Source organism: Oncorhynchus keta, unplaced genomic scaffold, assembly GCF_023373465.1.
Source record: "Oncorhynchus keta strain PuntledgeMale-10-30-2019 unplaced genomic scaffold, Oket_V2 Un_contig_1853_pilon_pilon, whole genome shotgun sequence".
NCBI lineage: Eukaryota > Metazoa > Chordata > Actinopteri > Salmoniformes > Salmonidae > Oncorhynchus > Oncorhynchus keta.
In genome coordinates, this window is record NW_026280972.1 from 39,924 (window position 1) to 55,906 (window position 15,983).

General features: G+C 42.2%; 1 long non-coding RNA gene across 1 annotated transcript; it reads left to right on the forward strand.

The window, feature by feature from the left end:
* The first annotated feature begins 10,197 nt into the window (after positions 1 to 10,197).
* LOC118370306 (uncharacterized) lies at positions 10,198 to 15,523 on the forward strand. Its single transcript, XR_004822777.2, has 5 exons — positions 10,198 to 11,378; positions 11,459 to 11,803; positions 12,183 to 12,290; positions 12,688 to 12,779; positions 12,880 to 15,523. It is a non-coding gene; the product is annotated as an uncharacterized LOC118370306 (long non-coding RNA).
* The last annotated feature ends 460 nt before the right edge of the window (positions 15,524 to 15,983 follow it).

The window sequence follows — 15,983 nt, forward strand, 5'->3', positions numbered from 1 at the left end:
GATTTTGAAGGGAACTGCCATCTGAAATGAATAATTACTGTATTACGGAGGTGCCACTTAACGCTGACCTGCTTGTAGCTGACTATGTTGTAGCTCTGGTCCAGGCCGTTAGTGCGAATCCGTCCACTAACGTTACTAGACCAGAACTAGCTATTTTCCAACACCTCCTAATCGAGGTAACAACAATGCACAGGTTATGTTCAGAAAGATGTGACACAGTTAGCCAGTTATCCAGTAATATGAAAAGCCTTTGGTTAGCCAACATAGCTACTAGCTAAGTTAACTAACAAGCCAACTTACTTAACTGTCAAGGGTGCTGAATCAGACGGAAAGATGGCTAACGAACGAAAACAAGAAGCATTGTAAAGACGCCATTACGTTGTAATTTGCAACCAATTAAATGTTATCATATTGGTTAGCAAGCAAGGGATGACTGCTTCTAGTAAAATGCTACATCAATCTAGCAGCAAGAAGCTATCAACAACAGAGGCGCCTCTAGCGTTAACAGGAAATTGTTGAAAGCATGTTTACGCGCAACCTGTTTGCACTCTTAAAGCGCAGAACAGGTCTGGTCGGTTTATTACTAGACCTAAAATTGGTGTGTCATGTGTAGGCAAAGGCAATTAAGCCACAAAATCATTATTTATGGATCCGCTCTGGTGATACATAAGAAGTTGATGAATTGCAAATGTGTACAATGCACAATCAAATACAGTAGTAGTGGGACGGCGTAAAGCTGCGGTTGCGCAGTGCAAGACTTCCGTATCTAGCTATCTACTGTAAATAACGTTACAACAAATAGCTGTCTATCACATTTAGTAACTACTAGACAATTTAGCACCTAGAATGTGTTGTATACGAAAGGCTAAGAAGAAATTGATACAATTTGGATTTATTTGTGCGATCGACCGTTGGTGTTGAAATAACCACGTACCATTAGCTACCAGTTAAACAGACGCTGTTGCTAGCAGCTAACTAGCTTTGTGTTAGATCTCGGCTAGCTATCTAATTATCAAAATCATTAGGCCTGCTTTTGTTTTCATCTGATATGGACTTGAGAAACTAGCTAACTTCATCAAATTAATATTTTTTTGCATTCAAATAACTTCAAATATTATTTGGTCTGTATTTGAATATCAAAGAAAATACTTTTTTATATAAACTCTAACCTCAAGTGAAAAGTTGGTATTTTCAAATAAACTACAAATACAACTATTTCCTGCCCAGGTCTGGATGGAATGCGAGCTTCCCCTTATCCCACTTTATCCCTCTTCCTACATATGTAAATAATACCTATGGTATTTTCTTTATAGATCGTTTTTTTAATCATGGTTTACACGCTGCTGTATCATGTGCATATGACAAATAATCTTTGATTTGATTGGATTTGACACATCAACCTGTGACATGTCCCTGAAAAATACAGCAAAAGGAGCACTCTGTGTCTGCATAGATGTTTAGAAGAAGTGCAGTATCATTCCTTGAGCAATACATATGTAGCAGACATGAGTCAGGCTCAAGTTCTGGTGACGTGAGAGCCCTCCTCTTGGTCTAATGGTCAAGACGCTGGAGACCAGGGTTCAGATCCCTCCTGTGACACATACACTGTATGATAGGAATCAAGTAAGCTACAGTACATGCATGTGAAAATGGCATTGTTCCATTGTTAAAGCATTTGTTGGTGCCACACTTTTTGAACTCCCACCGTCGTTCTTTATTGTTTCATAGAAGTATTTTAAAGTATTTAGCACTAGAGCTCTGGCATTGCATTCCTTCATTCTCCATGCAACCCCACATATGGTACAAAGGTCACACCAGTGTCAGACACACACATTACAGATCTATAATCAGTGGTTAGATCATGTGGTTAGCACTTGCACAGTGTGTTCATTCAGACGTCTGAAAATCAGTTCTGTCTCAAAGATCACAGCTCTGAGGAAATTACATATTGTTGCCAGTGTGTTCTGTAAGATCGTTACTTTTTATGTGAATTGACCTGTTCATTTAACGTATTAAGTGAAGTGTTACATGGATTCTTCTGTTCTTAGGTGTCTTAAAACTGTTGGAGCTGAGGCTTTGACAGACACACTGGTGGAACTTGGACACAATGTGACTATAAATTGTACTTTTCCACCCACTAGTGCAAAAAATACATACTGGTACATACAGCGACAACCACAGCCTCCACTGGCCATATTCTGTGTGAGTTCTCGTGGTACTTATTTCCATGATACATTTTTTTTTAAACGGACATATTTATTTTCTATCCTGATGGTAGCACTCCTGTCTTCTATATTTTGCGAAGTAAACTCAATCTTTCCAAAAACTTCTGTAGGCAGATGTGTAAACATAATGTAGCATAGTCGATCCTCACCTGGAGCAGGGTAATCACACCCCATCCAATGCCCTGGTTATTTGAAGTTAGCTTTTCTTATGTCTTTTACATTCATTACCTAGGGTTTACTCTAGACGGGATACAGCTTTTGTCAAAAGTGACTTTTCGCAGAAGGTTTGGGAGAACTCACACAGCAGGTTAGAATAATGAACATAGCAGGTTAGGATACTTAGGTTAAGGTTAGAAAAGCTGTTAGGGTTAGCTAAAATGCACAAAAAAATATATATTTGACTTAAGCTCTATCCTATCCGAGACATGACCCGGGAGCATGAATTAAATGTGGTGGCAGGTGCAGTGATGACTGTGGAAAGGATGTTGAGTGTAGAGGGAAGTAGTGAGGTCAGGAACATGTGCATCAAGTGTAAAAACAGGGACGTGCTCCCGTAGTTCAGTGATGGAACTTGTTGAGAGTGAGGGTAAAGTACCTGCGCCGAGGAGGAACGCCAAGTTCGGGCATCGTTCCAAGGATGATGAGGATGATTTCAGTCCAGTAGGAATGAGATATGTAGAGATATGTTGATCCATATGTGTTGTCAGGTTGGGTGGAGGAGAGGTTGGGGACTGTTGAGTTAGTGAATGTAACTGAGTGGACTGGTGATGATTTGTCGTGTTTCCTGCGCCCAGATTGAGCGGGCGCTCTGGATTACGAGATTAGGGCCAATAATTGTGACGTGCTTTGCTCTCTGGAGCAGGGCGCCATTGAAAGGAGTGATAACGGGGGTGGCATTAAGTGTTGAGGAGGAGCAGTTGAAATGGAAGATTCCCGGTGTCTGTGATGCCCGCCGTTTGGTGAGCAGTAGATCCGGTGGGGAAACGGAGAAGACATTATCTGTCATGCTGAGTTTTGATGCAGAGTCGTTACCAGATAAGGTCAAGGACGTGTCAGTTATCCCGTGAGAGTTTATGTTCTGAAAATATTACGGTGTTTTAGGTGTGAAGGTTATGGGCATATTGCAACAGTGTGTAGAAGTGTGCAGGAGGGCATGAGATGAAGGAATGTGTAGTATCAGTGGAGAAAGTTGTTTGTGTTAGTTGTGGGGGTAATCATGAGGCTGGAGATCGGAGGTGTCCTGTGAGAGAAAGGCAGATTGAGGTTGCAAGGGTCAGAGTAGTACAGAAAGTGTTGTATGCCGTAGCAGTGAAGAGAGTGGCAGAGGAAGATGGTACTGGGTGAGGGATCCTGAGAGGATTCATGTGAGTAGGTAGAGATCAAGAGACAGTGATGGGAAGAATATGTGCTTCAGTAAAGTGGGATCTTTAGCATTTATAGCCATGGTTGTTAATTGTACTGTAGAAATGGATTGAAAGTCACAGAACATAGAGTTTGTGGTGGCAGCTGTTGGGGGTGTTGGTAGTGATATGTCCTCTAAGGCCGTTGGTCTGGAGTACGACTAGATAGGGTTGAATAGTGCAAAGGGTGGTGGATTTTTAGGGATAATAGGTGATAGGGCAATTTTCCTTTTCTCCAAGCTTCTATTATTGTATCAAAGAATATAATGTAGGTAGGCCGTGAATGGCCTCACACACACCAGTACAGTATGTTGGATGCGATCCGCCAACCAAATCCCAAAGAAGAAATTACTCTTCTCTAGTGTTAATATGAAATTGGTGAAAGCGTGTTCAGGCTCAACCTGTTTGCATTATTGGTGCGCAAAATTAAGAGGCCTACAATTGGCGTGTAGTGTAGGCAAAGCAAATTATAACATGTCGTATACGTAAGGTTAAGAAGAAATTTGATCAAATGTAGATTTATTTGTAAGATTGGTGTTGTGAACTGGCCACGTAGGTAACTAGCTAACGTTACCTACTAGTTAAACAGATGTTGCTAGATAACGTTATAACGTTGGCTACAGACAAAGACCCAAGTTAGCTTTGGAGAAGCAGAGATGGATCATAGTTAACCAAACATGAATCATTAGCTAGCTTGCCAACCCACATGTGTTGAGTGTTGTCCCTCCCACGACGTTAGTCCACTCAACAAATGTAGCTAGGTAGGCTAATGTTCAATATGTAGCAAATAGACCTATCAAGGCAGTGAGGAAAGTCCCTGTTATCTCAAACAAGTTGGATAGACCTGTACTACAGAAACCTGTTACCGTTCGTTACCTGCACTCACAGGGTAGCCTATAAAACACACTTCACTGCGTCTTTTGTTTTGGCTAGTTAATACATAGACTACATTGTTGCTTTACACATACTTTTACATATGTCTTGTCACTGTCTTCCTCCTCTTCATCTGAAGAGGAGAGGCGAGAAGGATCAGAGGACCAATATGCGGCGTGGTATGTGTTCATAGTGGATTTTAATAAAGAGAACACTGAACACTAGACAAAAGAGTAAAAAAAAAAACAATAAACCAAATACGACCGTGACGCTACAAATGAGACCTGTGCTGACACAAGCCACTAACATAGACAATCACCCACAAACAAACCCAGGCTACCTAAGTATGATTCTCAATCAGAGACAACTAATTACACCTGCCTCTGATTGAGAACCATACTAGGCCGAAACATAGAAATCCTCAAATCATAGAAAATCAAACAGACTGCCCACCCAACTCACGCACTGACCATACTAACTAAATACAAAACAAAGGAAATAAAGGTCAGAACGTGACAGTACCCCCCTAAAGGTGCGGACTCCGTCCGCAAAACCTTGACCTATAGGGGAGGGTCTGGGTGGGCGTCTGTCCGCGGTGGCGGCTCTGGCGCGGGACGCGGACCCCACTTCACCATTGTCTTAGTCCGCCTTATTGTCCGCCTCCGTGGCTTTCTCACCATGGCCACCCTTCTCAATGACCCCACGGGACAGAGGTGGGGCAGCCGCTCGGGACAGAGGTGGGGCAGCCGCTCGGGACAGAGGTGGGGCAGCCGCTCGGGACAGAGGTGGGGCAGCCGCTCGGGACAGAGGGGCGGCTCCGGCAGCCGCTCGGGACAGAGGGGCGGCTCCGGCAGCCGCTCGGGACAGAGGGGCGGCTCCGGCAGCAGCGCCGGACAGGCGGGAGGCTCCGGCAGCAGCGCCGGACAGGCGGGACCACCTGCAGGGAGGAGACAGAGAGACAGCCTGGTGCGTGGGGCTGCCACAGGAACCACCAGGCTGGGGAGACCTTCAGGAGGCTTGGTGTTAGGAGGAGGCACCTGAAGGACCGGGCTGTGGGGGAGCACTGGAGCTCTGGTGCGCAACCTTGGCACCACTTCCCCAGGCTGGACAACTACTCTAGCCAGGACCATCCAGAGTGCAGGCACAGGTTGAACCGGGCTGTGGGTAAGCACGGGAAATCTAGTGCTTACTACACGCACCTCTCCCTTAGGCTCCATTCCCACATTTGCCCGGCACGAGCGGAGCGCAAGCAGAGGACGCACTGCACCTTCCTAGCGCCCCGGAGACACAGCACGCAGAGCCGGCGCAGGATACCCTGGACCAAAACTGCGTACCGGCGACCAGACCCGCTGAGCAGGCACCATACACCCTGGCTCGATGCCCACACTTGCATGGCACTCTCGGGGGGCTGCCCTATAGCGCTATGGGCACGTACTGGCGACACCGTGCGCTTAACCGCATAACACGGTGCCTGACCAGTAATGCGCTGCTTATAATAAGCACGAGGAGTGAGCTCAGGTCTGCTACCTGGCTTAGTACCACACCTCGTCTGCCCCCCCCCCAAAAAAAAAATTGGGGGCTGCCTCCTCTCGTACCTGTCGCACTGCCGTGCTGCCTCATATCGCCGCCGCTCAGCTTTCGCTGCCTCCAGCTCTGCTTTGGGGCGGCGATATTCCCCAGCCTGTGCCCAGGGTCCCTCTCCGTTCAGTATCTCCTCCCATGTCCAGGAGTCCTGTGATGCTGGCCGCTGTTGTTGCTGCTGCTGCTGTCGTCGCTGTCTTTTACCACGCTGCTTGGTCCTTGGTTGGTGGGGGATTCTGTCACGGTCTTCCTCTTCATCTGAAGAGGCGAGAAGGATCAGAGGACCAATATGCGGCGTGGTATGTGTTCATAGTGGATTTTAATAAAGAGAACACTGAACACTAGACAAAAGAGTAACAAAAAACAATAAACCAAATACGACCGTGACGCTACAAATGAGACCTGTGCTGACACAAGCCACTAACATAGACAATCACCCACAAACAAACAATGCAACCCAGGCTACCTAAGTATGATTCTCAATCAGAGACAACTAATGACACCTGCCTCTGATTGAGAACCATACTAGGCCGAAACATAGAGATCCCCAAATCATAGAAAATCAAACAGACTGCCCACCCAACTCACGTCCTGACCATACTAACTAAATACAAAACAAAGGAAATAAAGGTCAGAACGTGACATGTCTTGTCTGAATGCATTTCAAGTACAGTAAAGTAACACTTTCTTAGGCAGATAAAAAACTAGGCCTATGTAAAATGTGCAATAGGGAGGAACGTAACATCTGTTGCAACATGTCCTTTAGGTTGATTACCCCTTTGGAATACACCCACCTCTCAGTGCCAATATGGGCCATTCACATCAGTATTATGATTGGTTGCTTCGCCTTTCTTTCATGTTCAGCCAGGCCACTGTGTTTCTAAACCTGCTAGCCTCGTTCCCAACCATAACATGCTCTAGCACTACTCCACAGGTGCTGGTTGCCGGTTTGTGTGATCTTGATGATGGAACTCAAAGGTATTACTATTGGAGGCTAATTTTGTTGTCTGTTTTGTAGTCTCCACGGGAGAGATTTAAATGTTTTACAAGAGGGGAGGTTATTTTACCATGTACATTGAGGAAAGAAAGTATTTCATCCCCTGCTGATTTTGTACATTTACCCACTGACAAAGAAATGATCAGTCTCATTTTAATGGTAGGTTTATTTGAACAGTAAGAGACAGAATAACAACAACAAAAATCCAGAAAAACGCATGTCAAAAATGCTATAAATTGATTTGCATTTTAATGAGGGAAATAAGTATTTGACCCCTCTGCAAAACATGACTTAGTACTTGGTGGCAAAACCCTTTTTGGCAATGACAGAGGTCAGACGTTTCTTGTAGTTGGCCACCAGGTTTGCACACATCTCAGGAGAGATTTTGTCCCACTCCTCTTTGCAGATCTTCTCCAAGTCATTAAGGTTTCGAGGCTGACATTTGGCAACTCGAACCTTCACCTCCCTCTACAGATTTTCTATGGGATTAAGGTCTGGAGACTGGCTAGGCCACTCCAGGACCTTAATGTGCTTCTTCTTGAGCCACTCCTTTGTTGCCTTGGCCGTGTGTTTTGGGTCATTGTCATGCTGGAATACCTATCCACGACCCATTTTCAATGCCCTGGCTGAGGGAAGGAGGTTCTCACCCAAGATTTGACGGTACATGGCCCCATCCATCGTCCCTTTGATGCTGTGAAGTTGTCCTGTCCCCTTAGCAGAAAAACACCCCCAAAGCATAATGTTTCCACCTCCATGTTTGACGGTGGGGATGGTGTTCTTGGGGTCATAGGCAGCATTCCTCCTCCTCCAAACACGGCGAGTTGAGTTGATGCCAAAGAGCTCCATTTTGGTCTCATCTGACCAAAACACTTTCATCCAGTTGTCCTCTGAATCATTCAGATGTTCATTGGCAAACTTCAGATGGGCCTGTATATGTGCTTTCTTGAGCAGGGGAACCTTGCAGGCGCTGCAGGATTTCAGTCCTTCATGGCGTAGTGTGTTACCAATTGTTTTCTTGGTGACTATGGTCCCAGCTGCCTTGAGATCATTGACAAAATCCTCCCGTGTAGTTCTGGGCTGATTCCTCGTCGTTCTCATGATCATTGCAACTCCACAAGGTGAGATCTTGCATGGGGCCCCAGGTTGAGGGAGATGGACAGTTCTTTTGTGTTTCTTCCATTTGCGAATAATCCCACCAACTGCTGTCACCTTCTCACCAAGCTGCTTGGCGACGATCTTGTAGCCCATTCCAGCCTTGTGTAGGTCTACAATCTTGTCCCTGACATCCTTGGAGAGCTCTTTGGTCTTGGCCATGGTGGAGAGTTTGTAATCTGATTGATTGATTTCTTCTGTGGACAGGTGTCTTTTATTCAGGTAACAAACTGAGATTAGGAGCACTCCCTTTAAGAGTGTGCTCCTAATCTCAGCTCGTTACCTGTATAAAAGACATCTTTCTGATTTGAGAGGGGTCAAATAATTATTTCCCTCATTAAAATGCAAATCAATTTATAACATTTGACATTCGTTTTTCTGGATTTTTTTTGTTATTCTGTCTCTCACTGTTCAAATAAACCTACCATTAAAATTATAGACTGATCATTTCTTTGTCAGTGGGCAAATGTACAAAATCAGCGGGTGATCAAATACTTTTTTCCCTCACTGTAGGTACAATGCAATGCCTGCTGAAGAGGTCACCATATTTTGGCGATACAAGGATGACCGTAATGTCTACAATACTGTCCTTGGAAAATCAGACTTGACAGACCAAGACCGTCATTTCAGAGAGAACCAGGATTTTCCCTGAGGAATGGGCAAACAGCAACTTCTCTCTCCTACTGACTGATCTCAAGGACTCTAGTGGGAGTTATTCATGTTTCATACCAACAGAGGACATTCTTTGTCAAGTGGAACTTTCTGTTCAAGGTTTGTATTACAACCAAGTGTAACAGACAATTCATAGAGAATGGTCATGATTCTGCCTTTGCTTATCTATACAGTATTGGAATTTCCATGAACAGTTTTAAGAAGTTGATACAGTATTTGTATTTATTAGGGATCCCCATTAGCTGCTGCCAAGGCACACTTCCTGGGGTCTGTCATGCCTGCTCCCTCTCTGGTGCCAGACTGTCTTCATTACGCACACCTGTCACCATCATTACATGCAGCTGAGCAATATTGGACTCACCTTTACTTTGTTGATTACCCCCTCTATATTGGTCTGCTGCTAACTTTATTCCCTTTGTCAGCATTAATGTCGTTATGTTTTCATTTCCAGACGCTTTCCTGACCTGTTCCATGTCCGTTGTTAATTAAATGTTCACTCCCTGTAGCTGCTTCTTGTCTCTACCAGCGTCTGTCCTCACAGAGTGAAAACGCATAAAAGCATTGCATAAAATCATTTAACATTATTACACCACTACTATATCTAACATAAAAAATGTCTGTACTTTGTGTGTCTCTTCACAGTTCCTGCTGTTACATGAGGTGTATTTGTATTATTTTTTTTTAAATCAAATTTTACTGCTTGCATCAGTTACCTGATGTGGAATACAGTTCCATGTAGTCATGGCTCTGTGGCTCTATGTGATACTGTGCGCCTCCCATAGTCTGTTCTGGACTTGGGGATTGTGAAGAGACCTCTGGTGGCATGTCTTGTGGGGTATGCATGGGTGTCCGAGTTGTGTGCTAGTAGTTTAAACAGACAGCTCGGTACATTCAGCTTCTCAAAACTTCTTACAAAAACAGGTAGTGATGACGTCAATTTGTCCTCCACTTTGAGCCATGAGGGATTGACATGCATATCATTAATGTTATCTCTCTGTGTACTTTTAAGGGCCAGCCGTGCTGCCCTGTTCTGAGCCAACTGCAATTTTCCTAAGTCCCTCTTTGTGGCACCTGACCACACTACTGAATAGTAGTCGAGGTGCGACAACTAGGACCTGCTTGTTGATAGTGTTGTTAAGAAGGCAGAGGAGCGCTTTATTATGGACAGACTTCTCCCCATCTCAGCTATTGTCGTTTCAATATGTTTTGACCATGACAGTTTTACAATCCAGAGTTACTCTAAGCAGTTTAATCACCTCAACTTGCTCAATTTCCACATTATTCATTGTGAGATGTAGTTGAGGTTTAGTGAATGATTTGTCCCAAATACAATGCTTTTAGTTTTGGAAATATTTAGGACTAACTCATTCCTTGCCACCTATTCTGAAACTAACTTAACTCAAAGCCGTAAAGACTGAAAAAAGTAAGGGGCCTAAACAGCTATGATAACTCTTTATTTTACAGAGAAACTGCTCCTGAGCCTGAAGGTGATTCTAAGAGGAGCAGCATCAGCATCAGAAGACAGAACCGCACCTTCCTGTTACTCCTCCTCAGTCCAACTCTCCACTTTCTATCACTTACAGCATAGAAATTGGTCATTGTACCTCTTAGGAAACTGTTGACAAGTACTGAGTGTTTAAACTGATGAAAAACTTGGTTTTTGTCTGGAATGTATTTAATAGAAGACTTCAAATATACATCTTGCTAGAACCACCTTTCAAGAGGTCGAGGAAAAAAGCTATTCCAAATTGCCTGTAGCCACGGTGTGTTTACTGATAGGACCACTTAAAGGGAAAGGGGATATCTAGTCAGTTGTACAACTGAAATATGTCTTCCGCATTTAACCCAACCCCTTAATCGACATACACATCTTAGGCGCTTGGGGAACAATGGGTTAACTGCATTGCATTCTGCGTTGCAGAATGACAGACCTTTACCTTGTCAGCTCGGGGATTCGATCCAGCAACCTTTTCGGGTACTGGCCCAACGCTCTAACCATTGCAAACTATATTTAATGCACTTTTAATATAATATTTGTTGCCGAGTCAATGCATAAACCAGGGACATCTGTAAAGTCAAAATTGGAAACGGGATTGAAATAGCTTTGAGTCAGTGTGTCCCTCCTGTCAACAAGATGCAGCTTTAGTAACTAAGATATTGAAATATTTCCAGATCAGTTATTAATATTGTACTACCAAATGACAGATGTTTTGTTGATATCTTGAGATTGAACATGTGCTGCACAGTAAAAACATTGTTATTCTAGTCAACTTTTCAATTAGAAAGTAGTTACTTTGACACTACAGTGTTATTTAAAGGAAACATATTCACTTCCTCAATGCTCTTTATTAAAGAGTGTTTAGATCATGTGGTTGCATTGTGTGTTCAGTCAGATGTCTGTTAGAAGGAGGAAGTCAGTTCAGTCTCAAAGATTTATCACAGCTCTGAGGATGACGAGGATTGTTGCCTGTCTGTTCTGTAAGACCATTTATTTTTCTTATTTATTTTACATTCATTTTACAATAAATGAAGTGTCTCATGGATTCTTCTGTTCTTAGGTGTCTTAAAACTGTGTGTTGGAGTTGAGGCTTTGACAGAGACACTGGTAGAACTTGGACACAATGCAACACTGAACTGTTCTCTTAATAATGTGATAATAACTGATGCACATTGGTACCTACATCGCCAACCACAGCCTCCACTGGCCATACTCCGCTCTTTCACTAGTAGGAGTCCTGCTGCTTTTTATTACAATAATAATTATAGACAGAAATATTCATTAGAAACGGGACATAGATTGTTAATACAGAATGTAACAGTAGATGATTGTGGAGTGTATTACTGTGCAAAGAAAGAAAACGATAGTTTCCTTTTCAGTAACGGCACCAGACTCATGACCCCTGGTAAGTGCATATTTCATTCAATCACCAACATTCTCTATTTTGTCTAAAATATACTTCTGAAAAGTGTTTTTGTTCATGTTTAACACAGCTAGGTGCAAGACCACTACAGTTACATCCACTTTGAGTACCATAACTCAAAGTGAATCTAGGCTATAAATGTTTTCCATAACCCTGCAGTTCTCGAATCAATCAACGAACCAACAAATATAAGTGTGAAGCTCCATAAGTGATTGTGTTTGTCATTTTTCAACTAATTTAATAGTGACTTTAATAGTCTCAAGTCTTTTAATGATTGTAAACATATTGTGCTTATTTAGGCTATCACATTTGGTTGAAATAAAATGCCGAAATTCTAAGTAAGTACATTTGCCAATTTCAGTTGATCCTGAAGCAACAGAGCAACCCAGAGACTTCAACACAACATGGCTAAAGGGTCTTCTCATTGGATCCGGTGTCTTGAATGCAGTGCTCATTTTATTGGTGTCGGGTGTGTTTCTACATTCTTAAAATGGGGTTTGTTAGTTAACCTAGTAACATTGTGGTGGTATGTTGTGGCTCAGTTGGTAGAACATGGCACTTGTGTTGCCAGGGTTGTGGGTTTGATGCCCCGTGCCACCCATATGTAAAGTGTATACATGCATGACTATAAATCGCTTAGGATAAAAGCGTCTGCTAAATGGCATATTGTTATAATTTTTTATCTTACTAAAACTTTTCTTTAGACTGGATACCAGGCTACCCTTTCCTGCCTTTAAAAGCAATGTTAGGACTATCTGTTACTGTACTTTTGACTGCATGGAGACCCAATACACACTGTAAGATGTTACTCAGTGAAGTGTGATCACAATAGTCTATACTAATTCCATCTGTATGGGTCATCTTAGCCATTTCAGTGCTGTGGAAGAGAGCTGCTTGCCAGAAGAACCATGACTCTCCTCCAACCCCTGAACCACCTGAAAGGACAGACAGTCTAGAGGTCAGTATCTGTAGTGAGAATATATATATACAGTATATTACAATATATTATATTTATCTTTATGAGGGATGTTTTCACTCATATCCACATTGTTTTTCAGTATGAAGTGATACAGCTGGTACCCCAAGCGAGAGGACTAAGGCCCGACCACATAGCCTCAACTATTTACTCAAGAGTCCAGTTTCCAAATCATGAACTCACAACTACTACTTAATAAGGTGCCAAATCTTGACTTTGATGGATAATGTGAACTAGAAAATGACTTTGGTAGATAAAGTGAATCTACTCTGAATATTCATATTTTTGTGTAATGTATTTAGTGGTGCTCTTCGTCTATATACCAGTCAGCAATATCTTTGAAGGAAATTATTACTTTTGTCTTGATTCATGTTTTTCATTTTTCATTGCTGGAAATAAGTTCATATTTGCCTGTCTTGAAAGTAAACTGTTACTTTTTTTGTGAAGCAGTTAGGAAGAGGTTTGTGCATTTCTGTAGAAAAAGCCCCCAAGCCTTTTGTAGTGTATTGATGCTGCAACAACCACACATATCCTGTTTGAGAGCTTAGCTACATGTCCCAATTACTGTACAATAAACAATTTTTGATGACTTGTACAAGCTTTCAATTAGTTAATTAGAAAGCCTACTTCATGTGCCCCATAACACCTTTCTCAGTAGAAGGTAGTGTCGCAACTTCTGCAGAGGTCGGTCCCTCTCCTTGTTCGGGCGGCGTTCGGTGGTTGAAGTCACCGGTCTTCTAGCCATCGTCGCTCCACCTTTCATTTTCCATTTATTTTGTCTTTTTTACCTGGTTCACATTCCCTCATCAGATTAAATGTATATTACCATCTGTTTCCCCCATGTCTGTGTGTGGAATTGTTCTTTGTGTAGGGTGTTACGCTACAGGCTGGCTTGCGCTAGGTTTGTTTCAAACCTAGGTTTGTTTGTTTTGTTTAACCCGGTTCCCGTGGTTGTGCTTTGTGCTGCCTCGCCTGTGCCTTTGGGCCAGGGTGTATATTAAAGTTCACCTGTTATGCTCTCCTGCGCCTGACTTCCCGGCAACCAGTCACTCACCCCGTTACAGGTAGTGGTTTCTATATTTTAGTTGTTTAAGTTCAGACCACTATAAGAAAGGTAATGTCAGTGTATTGCACTTTTTTCAAACATTATCTCATTGTTCACTTCATGGAAAAAATAAAGCTAGAATCATTAATTGAAACAATAACAAAGTGGCCTCAATTTTGGTAAAAAGCTGAGGGATGGGCCTGGAAATATGTAACCACTCACATTCGTAGACAGAACTATGGTCAGATCATCCAAGATATCAACATTAGAGTTTTAACCATGCTTTGAGGCTACACAGTGTTTGTTTATATTTTGTGTTCTGATGGGGTAGGACATTTGACCAAGATCATAAGGCATATATAAGTTATATTCCTCAAGAATCAATATGTATATCGTTAATTTATAATAATAGTCCCTAAATGGAAGAAACGACTAAGGATTCTAGCTTCAATACCAGGTAGAGGGGCTGTTTTCAATAGGTTTTCTTGCTCTGCATAATGAGAATGTGGCTTTTATACCGGAGATGAATTGACACTCACCACTTCCTCTTTGCACAGACTTGCGCTTCATGTGGAAACTTTAAGCAAGTTAACAATGACCCGCATCATTGTATTGTTTTTTTTCATCACTTTTTTAAGTTTGAACTTAACTTAAGTAAAGTTAATCTTGAAACTAGCAATCCCGGATCCGGGATCGTAATCATAGCCTCAAACGAATTTGCATAACGCAGCGGACATAAATACCCCTAGAAACTTTTCCTGTTCATGAAAATCGCAAATGAAATGAATTAAATATATTCAAACACAAATAAGAAAAGCAACCAAATTAAATAATTTACCTTTGAAGAACTTCAGATGCTTTCACTCAGGAGACTCCCAGTTAGATAGCAAATGTTCCTTTTTTCCAAAAATATTATTTTTGTAGGCGAAATAGCTCCCGTTTGTTCATCATGCTTGGCTGAGAAATCGACCGGAAAATGCTACCACTACAATGCCAAACCTTTTTCAAAATTTGCTCCATAATATCGACAGAAACACGGCAAACGTTGTTTAGGATCCATCCTCAAGGTGTTTTTAAGATATTCGATAATATATCCGTCAAGGCAATTGGTTTCTCATAAGAAGCGATTGGAAAAATGGCTACCTCAGTAACCACGAGCACAACCGTTCCTTGATTTTAACTGGCGGCTTTATTCTGAGATTTTCTGCGGGAGACACCATGTGACCACTTGCTATATATGGTCCCTTACGGCTATTCTTCAATGGAAATGCGTAAAAAGACGTCACAATGCTGTAGACACCTTGGGGAATACGTGGAAAACGTAAGCTCATTCGTAGCTCATTCACAGCCATATAAGGAATCATTGGCATGAGTCGGTTTCAAAAAATGCGGCACTTCCTGGTTGGATTTTTATCTGGGTTTCGCCTGTAACATCAGTTCTGTGGCACTCACAGACACTATCTTTGCAGTTTTGGAAACGTCAGAGTGTTTTCTATCCAAAGCTGTCAATTATATGCATAGTCGAGCATCTTTTCGTGACAAAATATCTTGTTTAAAACGGGAACGTTTTTCATCCAAAACTTTTAATAGCGCCCCCTAATGCTTAACTGGTATTCCACTAGTAATGAAAGCTAACTGACCATAAAGACACACCTATATGAAAGGGGGGAGGGTCAATAAAGTAAATTGCTATTCAATTCAGGACTTGAATTGAAATTCAGTTATTGGATTTAATAACTGTCGAAGGAAATAATGTGTCCCTGCAATGAGTAAGTCTATATGTGGGCATGAGTATGATACGTCTGACCTCTAGAATGTAACAGTAGGTGATTGTGGAGGTTTTTACTGTGCACAGAAATAAGACCAGGGTCTACTATTCAGCAATGGCACCAGACTCATAACCACCAGTGCAGATTCAATTAAATTACAGATATATTTCATCAAAATATACATCTTTATTTAAATATATCACATTGAGTATTTCTCCTGTCACAACATATGTTGAATGTGGGATGCAGACCACTTTAAACATCCTGTTCATTACGGTCTTCCTTGTTCTGTTACAAATGTGTGATGTCTTGTTAAACTGGTTTAGAATAACCCAGGATATATAACATTGTGTTACCCGGAGTGGAACAGCG